Here is an 11,474-nt window from a genome sequence, read left to right as displayed (position 1 = left end):
CAATTGCTGGAGCCAAGGAGTCAGCCTCATTTGGGGTGAGGAGGGCCAGAGGATTGGCTTTTGGGGATTGGCTGATTAACAGGGATTAATTAACAGTCAGCCTCTTCACACATTTGTTACCTGCCTGATATCAGAAGTCATTTGCATATGTGACCCTTGGTCTTCACTGAATACACAGAAGACCTTTGGGGGAGTCACCAAACCCCAGGAGCTGAGATTTGGGTCTTTTTCAGCCCAGATACCCTGCTGGACAGAGAACTGGGCCAAGTCCAAATAGGCAACCAGGTCAAAAGGAGAATCAGGACACCAAATCAAAATAAAGGGAACTTCAAAAAACAAAAAATCACGGTCAAATAAAAAAGGTCTCAAAAAGCCAAGAATTTACGGGTGGTAGAATTTGAGATAAGCAGACCATGAGCAGAAAAGTAATTCTGAGCTTAGCAAAAGACCAGTATAGTCCACACACTGTGTATCAGGTCCCAGGATAAATCCCCCACCTTCATCAAGCCCACCCTTATCTCAACCAGACCTCCACTACCCCTTCCTTGGAGCTCTGCAACATTTGGTGTGTACCTTTACCATGGCCTTTATCATTTCTACCCTCCCAATGGCTGCTCTCCTTACATGCATTCCACCGAACTCCCTCCCCATGCCCGGCTGCCCATTATCTGCTTTACTGCCCCCCACCTTTTTGCTTCAGATAAGGGGGCCAACATGGGATGGAGAGGGGAGGTGGAGACTGGGCTGTGGTAGGATTGGGGTAAGAGAGGCTCGCTGGGCGCCACTCTGCCTCCTAACCCTGAGTCTCTTCCCCCTCCCCATGTCTGAACCTTTCTCCTCGATGCTAACTGACTGTCCAAATTGTTCACCTCTTTCTCTCTCTCCATCTCCTTAGTCCGCCTCTGTCTATCTCTCTGCCTCTGCCATCTGTCTTGTTATGTCTTGGTGTCTGTCTCTGTCTCTCATCCCTTCTGTCTCCCTCACCGTCTCAATTGACGGTGAGGGAGACAGAAGGGATGAGAGATGGGATGACAGAAGGGATGCTTCTGACAGAGGGAGACAGACGGGATGACAGAAGGGATGCTTCACCTCTTTCTGTCTCTTGACTTTTCCTGTCTCTCGATCTCTGTCTCTGTGTTTCTCTTTCTCCATCTCCCGTCCCTCCTGGTCGTTTCTCCCCTGCTTCCCTGTCTCTCGGTATCGAGGGTGTTCTGGCTGGTCAGGGCTTTCACTCCAAGCAACTTAGAAGGTCTAGATTGGCCACTAGCTCTGATGCCCTTGGGTTTGGGCTCTTCCCAGTTCATTCGTTTGCCTTTGAGGTGGTAACAGGACAACGTTTGTAAAGAAGCCCCTAAACTGGGGCCTCTGGCAGGCATTTTGAGGCTTCTGGAAGGGGCCAGTGTTAGAGAGGAATGCTGCTTGGCTTATATACACTGCCACTGCCCTGACAGAAAGAAGACACGTGCAGGGGAAGCTGTCTCAGGAACAACAGTGAGGCAGGTTTGGGACAAGAAGTGAAGGGAGGTGTCTGGGTGGTGCTGTCGTTCAGTCCTTTGGAGACGTGGAGCTCAAGTTCAGAGGTCAAGGCTGGAGATGGAGCTCGGGTAGTTGGTCATATGGCCGAGACAATTAAAGCCACAGACGAAAGGGACTTCCACAGGCATGGAAGACACTGTAAAACCGGGAAAACCAAGTGCCATTGCTGTACAAATAACTTCTTTCAACCACCTTCACCAAAACTTCAGATATTTGCATCTGGAATAAACAAGTGGGGTGAATGGTTGTACAAACTGTGTGATGTCCAGACTACGTCAGCCTCTCTGCGCAGCCCACAGACTTCATGTGTAGTATTCACAATTTTAAAAAAGATTTTATTTATTTGACTAAGAAAGAGAGATCACAAGTTGGCAGAGAGGGAGGCAGAGAGAGCAAGGGAAGCAGGCTCCCCGCCGAGCAGAGAGCCTGACGCAGGGCTTGATCTCAGGACCCTGAGATCATGATCTGAGCTGAAGATGGAGGCTTAACCCACTGAGCCACCCAGGCGCCCCTAGTATTCACATTTTGACCTTGATGGGATTTCCCCCCCCAGGTTTCTGCCTTCCTCCTCCAGCTGGTAGCCGGGCATTGTGCTTACTTTCCCCCAGGGAGGTCTGTGGCAGGCTGAAAGAAGTTGTCTACAAAACACTTCCCTTCCTGCCTTTGTTTTCAAAAGCCGAAACCCCCTGAGGTGATTTAGTGATGGCTCTGAGGGAAAGCTGAGCAGGGGCTGGGGAACCTTCCGCAGGCCAGGCGAGATGTCCTCAGGCTGGGGGAGGAGTCCATGCTTGTCAAGGAAGCACTCCAGGGAGGTGGCCAGACCTCAGAGAGGAACAGTGAAGAACAGCCAGCCGAACAGTGAAGAACAGCCAGCCCCACAGTGTATCTGTGTGTCCCCAAGGGTGACATGCGGGCTGGTGAGCTCCTAGAACTGAGGGAACCAGGCAAACTGAGGGGGTGGGGGCCTTCCACAGTGACCAAGGAGGACCCATGCCGCAGGGTCTTCCAAGGACCTCCCCAGGATGACCTGGGCCCCGTTTTCCTGTTGGTTTGGAGTTGAAATGAACTAATTTAAATAATATATCCCATAATGGAGTTTTTACAAAGCGGTAGAGGATGACTGTTCCACATCAATAACACTGCCCCTCCGCCATCTTTGTGCATTTAACTTTTTCTATATATGCAGGATTTTTTTGTTTGGAAGTAGATTCATAGAAAGAGAATTATTGATTGAAAGGGTATAGACATTGTGTTTTTTTTTTTATTTTAAAGATTTTATTTATTTATTTGACAGAGCAAGATCACAAGTAGGCAGAGAGGCAGGCAGAGAGAGGAGGAAGCAGGCTCCCCACGGGGCAGTGAGCCCGATGTGGGGCTCGATCCCAGGATCCCGGGATCATGTCCTGAGCTGAAGGCAGAGACTTTTTTTTTTTTTTTAAAGATTTTATTTATCTATTTGACAAAGATCACAAGTAGGCAGAGAGGCAGGCAGAGAGAGAAAGCAGGAAGCAGGCTCCCTGCAGAGCAGAGAGCCCGACGTGAGGCTCGATCCCAGGACCCTGGGATCATGACCCGAGCCGAAGGCAGAGGCTTCAACCCACTGAGCCACCCAGGCGCCCCAAGGCAGAGACTTTTTAACCCACTGAGTCACCCAGGTGCCCTGAAAGGTATAGGCATTGTTAAGGCTCTCGATACATGTTCTGGATGTGTTGTGCCTTTTTAGAATTCGATTTTAAAATGAGGACGTCTCTTCAGCAGGGTCGCATGCAAGAGGGACTGATGGGAGCCGTGATCAAAGGAGTGAGGCTGATACAAAGAAAAGGTCAAGCAAAGCTTTATTGTGCGCCAGCACGGAGAATCAAACCAACCAGCCAGCGCTGTCTCTTACAAAGAGAGCAACCGCTCCCAGCGTCACAGACTAGCTTTTATAGAGCAAAGGCCATGTGCTTGAGCCTGGCCTATGAGATTGACTCCACCTGGCCTGACTTGTCCTTGCATTCTGGGCTCTGTTATCTCCACCTGACCTGACCCGTCCTTGTATTTGGGCTCTATTATCAGGGACTAGTCGACCATATTTTACTGTTTTCCCAGACTTGCTTTTAAGTAAGTTCCTCCAAGGGGGGGGGGTCAGTTTAAGTTTTACTGCACAAACAACAAAATGGCTGTTTAACCAAGATGGAGTCGCTCTGGTTAAGTAGGCCCCTACAGGATGGGAACTGTTAGGAGACTGTGCAGGATTTCATACAAGGAACAAAGGGAAGGGCCAAAGGAAGATTATGACAGTGGGAAAGAAGAAAGGACATGTTCAGTGTCCTTTAGGAGGTGGGGCCAGTAAACCATCTCCACACGGGGCAAAGGAGACAGAGTAATCAAGAACACCTTACTGGTTTCCAGCTTCCAAACCTGAGTAGATGAAAATCCTATCAACCAAGAGGGAGCATGGCTCGGTGGAAAGAGCCTGAGTTGTCAATCTAATATGCCTAATTAAATCCCACTCCCCTACTCATTAGTTGTATGGCCTTGGGTGAGTTATTGAAACTCAGGGCCCATTCGCCTAGATATCTTCATTTGTGAAATGGCCACTGTCAAGTTTTTCCAGTGAGATAAACACAACACCAGGCAAAGTGGGTGCAAGGCAAGATTTATTAAAAACACTCTCCGGCGGGGGCATCTGGGTGGCTCAGTGGGTTAAAGCCTCTGCCTTCGGCTCAGGCCATGATCCCAGGATCCTGGGATCGAGCCCCACATCAGGCTCTCTGCTCAGTCGGGAGCCTGCTTCCCTCTCTCTCTCTGCCTGCCTCTCTGTCTGCTTGTGATCTCCGTCTGTCAAATAAAAAAATAATGGTAATTTAAAAACAAAAAACAAAAAAAACAAAAAAAACCACTCTCCGGCGAAGTTTCAGGGCTCAGGAGAGGGGGAGCCGGGAAAGTTCGCCAGGAGGAGGTGGACACCTTCGGGCGAAGTTCCCTGACTCTGGCGGAAGTCGCGCCCAAGGCAGGGAGAAAGGGGGCTTTTAAGGGGCCTCAAGGGGAGTTCAGGGGTCTTTTGGCAAGTTTCCCTTATTTGGATATTTTGCCTGCTCGTCGGGGTCTCATTGGTCCACTGGAGCCCAGGGCGGGGGTCTCAGATTCCCACTTGTCAGGGTCCCATTGGTGCACAGGAGCCCGGGGCGGGAGGGTTTTCAGATTCCTGCTTGGGTCTTTGCTCTCCTGTCGGAGCTCAGGTTTTGTGGTGGGGACTTTGGCCATCTTAAGTAGCCCTTTCTTTCTGCCAGCCCTACAGCCACAGTAACAATTGTCAGTCTGGCAGGTTATTGTTAGATTAAATGTGAAAGTGTTTTTAAAGCACCTGGCCTGTTGTGACTTTGAAGAAACCAAAGAAAATGGATAATAGTGGTAGAAGAGAATGTAGAGACTTGGAGAATAAAGAATATAGATGGTTCTGATGAGCGACAGAAGCAGAAAAATGTTCACCGTTAGCCCAGAAGCCTGACCTAGGGCCCGCATAGTTCCGACAAGGATCAAATACATACTGGTTGCTAAATTCTTAAAGGGTCTTGTGACTGCCTGTATGTCTTACCAATAGTTAATATCAAGCTGGATGATAAGCTGGAGAAATCTTGCAAAATTATTTTTAAAAGTAGAATTTCGAAGAAAACATCTATGATCTAGTACTCCCTGCATGTCCCTTCCCCCGAGAGCACTAAGCATATAACGACCAGCTTTATACAGTGAATCTGCAGCTTTCCACAGGTTAGGACCTGTGGGCAGAAAGCTGCAGATTCACTGTATAAAGCTGGTCATTATATGCTTAGCAACATTTTGCCCATCTCATTTCATTTTTGGAGGGGAGGGAAGGATGGTGGCTGGGGTTTTTAGAACCGTGCTGCAGACCCCATATCCTTTCTCTGAGCAACATCTCAAGAATTCTCTTGCCCGTGCTCAACGGTCCCACAACAGTTTGAGGCAAATTGTGTTTAAAATGCCTGCACGAGAGTCCCCACAGTAACTTTTATTTTGGTATGCTTTTCTTTTTTTAAGAAAGCTTGAGGTATGAAAAGGAGTAGGGAAGAAGGGACTGCGATCTTGTTGCCCTTAGGGGAAACCAGAGGGCAGTGGTGCAGTTCTCAAGTATGACCGCAAGATGGAGTCTGTTTTGTCTCAGAGAGTGTCACAGACCGTGGACTGATTGGGTGCAGTGTTGGTTAGCAAAACAGCCATAGAGGGTCTTCTCTGTGCTGGAGTCTGCCTTCAGAAACTCCCTGACATGTATGGTGAGATCTGCCCCTTGGCGGGAAGCAGTCAATTCCCATTTGCAGGCTTTACCCCATCAGGAAGGCTTTCCCTCCAGGATGGCCCCTGCTGTGTCTGACAGGTTCAGACTCAACAGCAAAACTTAGTTCCATAAGAGCTAGGACTTTTTTATTTCTGAAAATGCACTTAGGAAAAAGAGAATATTGAACAGAACTCAAGAGATTTCCTGGGGCTTTTTACTAAAGCTCATTCCCACTCTCTTTTCACATACACACACACACACACACACACAAAATGAGGACATAGACACATTTGAACAGGGCAAATCTGACTGAAGACACAGATCTTTCCTGCAGAGAATGCTGGGGGACAACGAACCTCTGCTAGCTAGATAAAATAAGATGCTGTATTAATAGGAACTACCCTATTATCAGCATTATTATTTTTGTTAAGAGTTTATTTATTTATTTTTGAGAGAGCGAGAGAAAAAGAACATGAGCAAGGGGAGAGGCAGAGGGAGAAGCAGACTCCCCCACTGAGCAGGGACCCCAATGTGGAACTCCATCCCATGACCTGAGCTGAAGGCAGATGCTTAACCGACTGAGCCACCCAGGTGTTGCTACAACTTTAGTTTTAAATCCCATCCCCTTTGCGGGGATTGGGGTGGGGGTGTTAGTAAGTCTTCCCCCTCACCTGCACCAAACCCTGCAAGCCTCATTACTTTTAAGTAAACAGAGGTCATAGCTTTAAATCATAAACGGTCTCAGTTTAGCCATTAAGATGTCAGTCCTAAGTATTCAGAACTCCAAATCTGATTTTATATCATCTCCCCCTCCCTACAAGGGCATGCTATGAGGGGTGTGTGTGTGTGTTAGGGGGAGAAATAATAAGCCTCCACCTGCTCCCAGCTCCAAGAACCCACCCCCACCCAGTGTTCTAACTCTGCTTTTGGACCCATCCAGATTACAGGAGTCAGGGTTAGACGGGGCCAAGTATGTTTTGGCCTGGTACTATGGTAGGAGGGCTTCATGCTCTTTAGGCCAGGAGGGGTTTCAAACTGATTTTTCTGGGGGCACCTGGGTGGCTCAGTCATTAAGTGTCTGCCTTCGGCTCAGGCCATGATCCCAGGGTCCTGGGATCAAGCTCTGCATCGGCCTCCCTGGTCAGTGGGAAGCCTGCTTCTCCCTCTCCCCACCACCGGCCCTCCGCTTGCTTGTGTTCCTGCTCTTGCTGTCTCTCTCTCTGTCACATAAATAAATAAAATCTTTAAAAAGGAAGAAAATAATGTGCATAATTTTAAAAAACTCATTTTCTCATGGGGTTCTCTTTCAAGAACCCTAATACTGCTGGCTTCACTTGAGTTCTCTCCACCTAGAAATGCAGCAGTTTCTTTGTTCCACACAGTCCCTAAAAATCTACTTTGACCTTCTCCTTTGCTCCTCCATTGTTCCTCTAGATGGGCCTTTTGCTGGCTAAGGCAATCCCACTGGCTCCATCTCTCTTGTTCAGGCACCATTATGTCCATGAGACATACTCTTGTGTTCCATGTCCTGAGAAATGGGGCGTTGCAGGGGTCACCCATCCTCCTTCCAAAGCAGCTCATCAGCCCACCTCTTGCCTGTAGATTTCCTGAGTGATGGGCAGACACTCATCCACTTGCCTCCAAAGCTGCAGGCGACACAGCCAGCCCTCCAAGACCTCTAGTTGACGCCCCTCTCACTCAGCCTGGGTGAGGACAGGCACGACCCTGCCCCGTCAGTCAGGGTCCAGTCCAGAAACAGAAACCACGACCATTATTTTAACTGAGAAAAGTTAACGTAAGAGTTGTTAACTGGGCAAAACTGAACGGCAAAAGAACAATCAGGTTCCATGGACACCGCATCTGCAGGAGGCCACTACCACACCACTGCTGGGAGCACAAAGACAAGCTGTTGGAATTCTTTAATGTAGGAGCTTGTCGAGGGGCCCGTAGAGCTGAAACTCAGATCTCTGGAGACAGGGTGCCAGCCAGATGGCTCTCCGTGCCGAAGTGGGTGTGAGCAGCTACGTCAGACAGAGGTGGGAAACTTAACTGCAAACAGCTGATGCCATTGGCATGAACTGTTGCTGCGAAGGTGAAGAAGCGTTGCCAAGGTGGTGGAGATGGGAGGAGTACACAGACAGGAAAAAAAAAAAGCCCTTTTGCTCCCCCTTGTGGCCTCCTCTGCTGCCCCCTACTGGCAGAGCTTAAATGGAGCCGCAGGCCAGGGAGAGATCCGCCCCCCACCTCGCCGGCCAGAACCGTGAAACCTAAGTGCAGAGGGTGGGTTCACAGCCCAGGGACCGCAGCTCAATGACGCCAAACCCCTCTTTATTACTCTAAAGAAATGCTGTGGAAATTCTCTCTTCATTTCCAACCACCAGTACCCTCTGACAGCCTCAGTCTGGGCAATTTGTCTAATAGATCTCAGCCCTCTGTTTTGAAAATACTACAAATTAGTCTCACAACTTACATTAGTACCCTAATCTATTGTATATTGATATCTCCATTGACAGTTCTAAGGTCATATCCATTACAACAATAATAGCTAACATTTAATGGACATTTACTATGTACTAGGCAATGCTAAGAAATTCACATAATAATTAATTAAATCAAATTAATTTTAATTTAATTATTTTAATAATTTAATGATAAATTATTAAAATAATTAAATAATCTCATTTAATCTCACCAAGGGTTTTATTATCAAATACTATTATTGGCATTCATGTACTTTTAAAATCCCCATTGTATAGATGAGGAAACTGAGGTGCATTGAGATTAACTTCCTAAGGTTATAAAACTAGTCAGTAATGGAAGCCAAAAGTTGAACCCAAATAGTCTGGTTCTGCAACTGGCATTCTTTTCCCCTATACCTTCTTTTTGCTTCTTCATGTCTTTCTATTCTTCTGCATGCTGTTCAGTGACCTTGGAGGCTAACCTGGATTACACTGGTGCACTCCTTTGCCCTCTGCCTTCCACTTGGGGGTTTGGCCAGTGTGGAGCACCAGGAGAGCTGAGAGGATGATTGGGAGTATTTATTAAACTTCTGTCTCTGTTGGGGCTTACAACACATTGCTTTCAGCCCTCACCTGTGAGGTGACCCTCTCCATACAGACCTTGCTGTCTGCATTCTGGTCATCACTCTCCCCAGAGGTCTAGAGTGGGAACAGTCCCAAGATACTTCACTATTCTTGAGTTTTCCCTACACTTTGCCATGATTGTGGATTATGTGTTTATACATGTATATATATATATATATATATATATATATATATATATATATATGTATATATGTATATATATGTTTTTAAAGATTTTATTATTTTATTTATTTATTTGAGAGAGAGAGAGAGCATTAAGAGGGGGATGAGGGGGAGAGGCAGAGGGAAAGGAAGAAACAGACTCCCTGCTCAGCAGGGAGCCCAGTGCAGGACTCTGGGATCATGACCCAAGCTGAAGGCAGCCGCCTAACCGACTGAGCCACCCAGGCATCCCATATATATTTATATATATTCATTGCTCCTCAAATTGGCTGTAGCAGCTGTTTCCTGCTGGGATCTTGACAGGCTTTCACCTTGGACAGTAGAAAAATGTTTTGTAGCGGTCCAAAATCATACATTTTCAAACCACATTGCTCAAGGGAAGGGAGAAGTTCTTGTTTAGTGGTTTGAAAGTTTTAAAGAGCAAGGCAGTGGTGGTATAGGGGAACATATGGACTAAGACATACCAATCAATTGCAGTGTGGACCTGATACAGATCCTAATTCAGATAAACGTTTTAAAAGTTGTAACTTTCTTGGGGAGGCATGTTAATGATCAGAGACTGAGTAGGACTTTGCCAGCAATTTACAGTTGGCTCTTGAACAACGTGGGGGTTAGAGGCACCCAACCCCATGCAGTCGAAAATTCACATGTAACTTTGCCTTCCCCACAACTCAACACTAATAGCCTATTGTTGACTGGAAGTCTTCCTGATAACAGTTGATTAATATGTATTTGGTATGTCATATACATTACATACTATATTCTTACAATAAGCTAAAGAAACTATTAAGGAAAATATATTTACAGTACAGTATAGAAAAAAATCTGTATAGAAGTGGACCCATGCAGTTCAAACCCATGTTGTTCAAGGGTCAGCAGTGTTTAACACAGGTTCAGTGTGGGAATGTCACAAGCCAATAGCAAAGAGGATAATGTCTCATGCCAGTAAACAACACACTCCAAACCAATGAGAGATTAATCACATAATTGTTCAGACAAGGAAAGACAAAAGGAGTAAAGTCTAAATTTAATTGTGGTATATGATTACGTTTAGCTGGTATTCAGGAGAGATGGTTTAACCAACTCAGGGCTGCCCGTCCTGTTGCCAGTGCAAAAGTGAAAATCCCTGGTTGCTAGGGCGCGTTGCTGGGGACGCGGGCCAGAGGATCTCCTTTGTGGCTGCTACTCAGCTTTCACGACTGGAGGGAAGAGTCACCTTTACGGCAGCCTTGACTCAGGTAGGAGCTGATCGCCCCAAGGTCTTCCGAGAGCTATTTACATTAGCAAAGTACAGGTGAACTCGGACAAACCTTCTCTGATAGTCCTCATCGTCTCTCACTCTCGCTATTTATAGACTAACTTGCCATAGATGCTTCTTACGTCTTTACTGTTAAGCCCCAACAGGGCCCCCACCCCTGCACTGAGTTCCCCGCCTCTTCTCAGTGAGAACAGATGATACCATCCTGACACAACTTACCTCATATCAAACCAACTTAACTTCTAAGAACTTTTTTGGGGGTCTTTGTCATAAGCAGGTGGATTAAAACAACTCAACTCGTAGACAAGTGGAGTTGAAATTATATCAAACTAATACACATCGTAACTTTACAAAGCAAATGAAATTCAAGCCGACCAGCGTTTGATTTTATTACATAATTACTGTTAATTTTTTAAGGCATGATAACGGAGCTTGGGGGATTTCTTTTTAAAGAGGCCTTACCTGGGGCCGGTTGGGTGGCTCAGTCGGTTAACCACCTTCGGCTCAGATCGTGATCCCAGGGTCCTGGGATCAAGACTCCCTGTCAGGCTGGGCTGAGCTCCCCTACTCAGTAAGGATTTGGCGTCCCCACCCCCGCGCATGCGCACTCTCACTCAACTAAAATCTTAAAAAAAAAAAAAAAAAAAAAAAGAAGAAGAAGAAGAAGAGTCGTCCTTACTTGTTAAAGATATATACTGAAACATTCATGGATAAAATCATATGATGTCTGGGATTTGCTTCAAAATAATATAGGAGGGGGATGTGAGTGGATGTAAATGAGATTGAACAATGAGTGATGAATATACTATATGGACGTTCCTTACGCTATTCTATTACTTTAATGTGTATTTTAAAGATTTTTTTTTTTAATTTGATAGAAAGATCACAAGTAGGCAGAGAGGCAGGCGGGGGGGAGGGGGAGCAGGCTCCCCGCTGAGTAAAAAGCCTGATGTGGGGCTTCATCCAGGACCCTGACATCATGACCTGAGCTGAAGGCAGAGGTTTAACCTACTGAGCCTCCCAAGCGCCCCCTTTTCTGTGTATTTAAAAACAAAAAAACTTTTATTATGGGAAATTTGAAATAAAGGAAAGAACCCAAGGTAACAACAACTTAGCAATTGCTCCCCAGTCCCAGTAC

This window comes from Neovison vison, chromosome 8, assembly GCF_020171115.1.
Source record: "Neovison vison isolate M4711 chromosome 8, ASM_NN_V1, whole genome shotgun sequence".
NCBI lineage: Eukaryota > Metazoa > Chordata > Mammalia > Carnivora > Mustelidae > Neogale > Neogale vison.
Note: the sequence above shows the minus strand (reverse complement) of the source record.